Genomic DNA, 2,992 nt, shown 5'->3' on the forward strand with positions numbered 1-2,992 from the left:
TACCTGGTTGATCCTGCCAGTAATCATATGCTTGTCTCAAAGATTAAGCCATGCATGTCTAAGTACATGCCGAAATAAGGCGAAACCGCGAATGGCTCATTAAATCAGTTATGGTTCCTTAGATCGTTTCTTCCTACTTGGATAACTGTGGCAATTCTAGAGCTAATACATGCAGTGAGCCTGGAGCCCTTTGGGTAACGGGTGCTTTTATTAGACCAAGATCGATCGGGTTTCGGCCCGTATTGTGTGGTGACTCTGGATAACTTTGTGCTGATCGCATGGCCACGAGCCGGCGACGTTTCTTTCAAGTGTCTGCCTTATCAACTTTCGATGGTAGGTTACTTGCTTACCATGGTTGTTACGGGTAACGGAGAATCAGGGTTCGATTCCGGAGAGGGAGCCTGAGAAACGGCTACCACATCCAAGGAAGGCAGCAGGCGCGCAAATTACCCACTCCCGGCACGGGGAGGTAGTGACGAAAAATAACAATACGGGACTCTTTTGAGGCCCCGTAATTGAAATGAGTACACTCTAAATCCTTTAACGAGGATCAATTGGAGGGCAAGTCTGGTGCCAGCAGCCGCGGTAATTCCAGCTCCAATAGCGTATACTAAAGCTGCTGCGGTTAAAAAGCTCGTAGTTGGATCTCAGTTCCAGACGAGTAGTGCATCTACCCGATGCGACGGCTCGGACTGAACATCATGCCGGTTCTTTCTTGGTGCACTTCATTGTGTGCCTCGAGATGGCCGGTGCTTTTACTTTGAAAAAATTAGAGTGCTCAACGCAGGCGAGTCGCCTGAATAAACTTGCATGGAATAATAGAACAAGACCTCGTTTCTGTTCTGTTGGTTTTTGGAATACGAGGTAATGATTAAGAGGGACGGACGGGGGCATTCGTATTGCGGCGCTAGAGGTGAAATTCTTGGACCGTCGCAAGACGAACTACTGCGAAAGCATTTGCCAAGAATGTTTTCATTGATCAAGAACGAAAGTCAGAGGTTCGAAGGCGATCAGATACCGCCCTAGTTCTGACCATAAACGATGCCAACCAGCGATCCGCCTGAGTTACTCAAATGACTCGGCGGGCAGCTTCCGGGAAACCAAAGTATTTGGGTTCCGGGGGAAGTATGGTTGCAAAGCTGAAACTTAAAGGAATTGACGGAAGGGCACCACCAGGAGTGGAGCCTGCGGCTTAATTTGACTCAACACGGGAAAACTTACCCGGCCCGGACACTGGGAGGATTGACAGATTGAGAGCTCTTTCTTGATTCGGTGGATGGTGGTGCATGGCCGTTCTTAGTTGGTGGAGCGATTTGTCTGGTTAATTCCGATAACGAACGAGACTCTAGCCTATTAAATAGGTGCGGGGTTCCCAGCACCTTACAACCTTCTTAGAGGGACAAGCGGCTCCTAGCCGCACGAAACAGAGCAATAACAGGTCTGTGATGCCCTTAGATGTCCGGGGCCGCACGCGCGCTACACTGAAGGAAGCAGCGTGTCTTTATCCCTGTCTGAAAAGACTGGGTAACCCGTGGAACTTCTTTCGTGATTGGGATAGGGGCTTGCAATTGTTCCCCTTGAACGAGGAATTCCCAGTAAGCGCGAGTCATAAGCTCGCGTTGATTACGTCCCTGCCCTTTGTACACACCGCCCGTCGCTACTACCGATTGAATGATTTAGTGAGGTCTTCGGACCGATGTCCGGCGCGGCCTTTCGGTTGCGCCGGTCTGTTGGAAAGATGACCAAACTTGATCATTTAGAGGAAGTAAAAGTCGTAACAAGGTTTCCGTAGGTGAACCTGCGGAAGGATCATTAACGGATTGTGAAGGGTGAGCGCCTCAGCTGCGTCTGCGCCCGACACTTTCTGCCGCTGACCCCGTTTGGACGCGGGGTCGGCTTTTCCCCACGGGGCTGCCTGAATGTGGAGCGGCACCCCGTGACAAATTGTTGCGCCCAGCGGACGCCAACACCGCGACCTTGGACGGTCGGCCAGGTGGCGGACGCGGGTACAAACGGCGCAACGCACTCATAGGTCGGCTTTCGACCCGCCACTGCACCGTGGCTCGAAGCGCTCGAAATGCGCGACCCGACCGCTGCGGGACCGCCTAGTACTGTAAACAGGAGCGGCGGAGCGCGAACGGCGAGTCGTGGTTACGTCGGTAGAAGGCGAGGCTGCGCGTTCCCGAAACGCCAGCCGAGTGCCCTCCCGACCGTTCGAGCGTGCAAGAACGAGACCCGACAATCGCGCGGCGACTGCCAAGTACGAGAGGAACGGCACAAGCGTCGGCGGTCGGTCAAGGAACTGGCGATGTGACGGGTCCGCTGTGCACCAGTGCATACCGTCCCGCCGTCCGCGGCAAGCGCCTCCGCGTCCTCGGGTGACGGAGGCTGCCGGTCGGTTCTTGCAGGCGAGGGATCTCGCTGGCACCGGTTCGCGTTGACGCGCGGCCGGTCATGGCACGGCGATGCGACGGCCGAGGTGCGCAGTACTCGATGGAGGAACCGCACGCTCCGATGACCGTCCCGCCCTCCGCGGCGTATGCGTACCGACCGTAATGGTTGCAGCAGCGCCGGCCGGCTTTTGAATTCGCCACACGAAACACGGTGCGAGATCGCGGTTAGGGGAGCGTCGACGTTGCCAGGCGTTTTGCTTGCTGCCGAGGGAAAGGCGGCACGGCCACGTCGCGCTCGTCGCGATTAGCGGGTCTGCGCGCTTTGGGAAGGTGCCGCAACGACTTGCCGAAAGAGGAAGCACGGAAGAACGAGGGACTTGGACGTCCCGACAATTGAACGCACTTGCGGCCAGGCCCTTGCTGGCTTCGTTCTTCCGCCTCGAGTAGGCTCGTACGCGGCTCCGGCGCCGAAAGTGGTCCTTGGCACCGACTTCGGTGGACGTGGGAAGTGCCGCGCAAGTACGGCGCGCCTGGCTCCACCTGTTGGCTAAAGTAGGCAGCCGGATCGGCATTTTGGTGTGCGGTGGCAAACCGTGGAT

The 2,992-nt window shown here is 55.9% G+C and overlaps 1 non-coding gene across 1 annotated transcript; it reads left to right on the forward strand.

Moving 5' to 3' along the window:
• On the forward strand, window positions 1-1,815 carry LOC142796057 (small subunit ribosomal RNA). Its single transcript, XR_012893511.1, has one exon. It is a non-coding gene; the product is annotated as a small subunit ribosomal RNA (ribosomal RNA).
• The last annotated feature ends 1,177 nt before the right edge of the window (window positions 1,816-2,992 follow it).

This window comes from Rhipicephalus microplus, unplaced genomic scaffold, assembly GCF_043290135.1.
Source record: "Rhipicephalus microplus isolate Deutch F79 unplaced genomic scaffold, USDA_Rmic scaffold_1059, whole genome shotgun sequence".
Taxonomy (NCBI): Eukaryota; Metazoa; Arthropoda; class Arachnida; order Ixodida; family Ixodidae; genus Rhipicephalus; species Rhipicephalus microplus.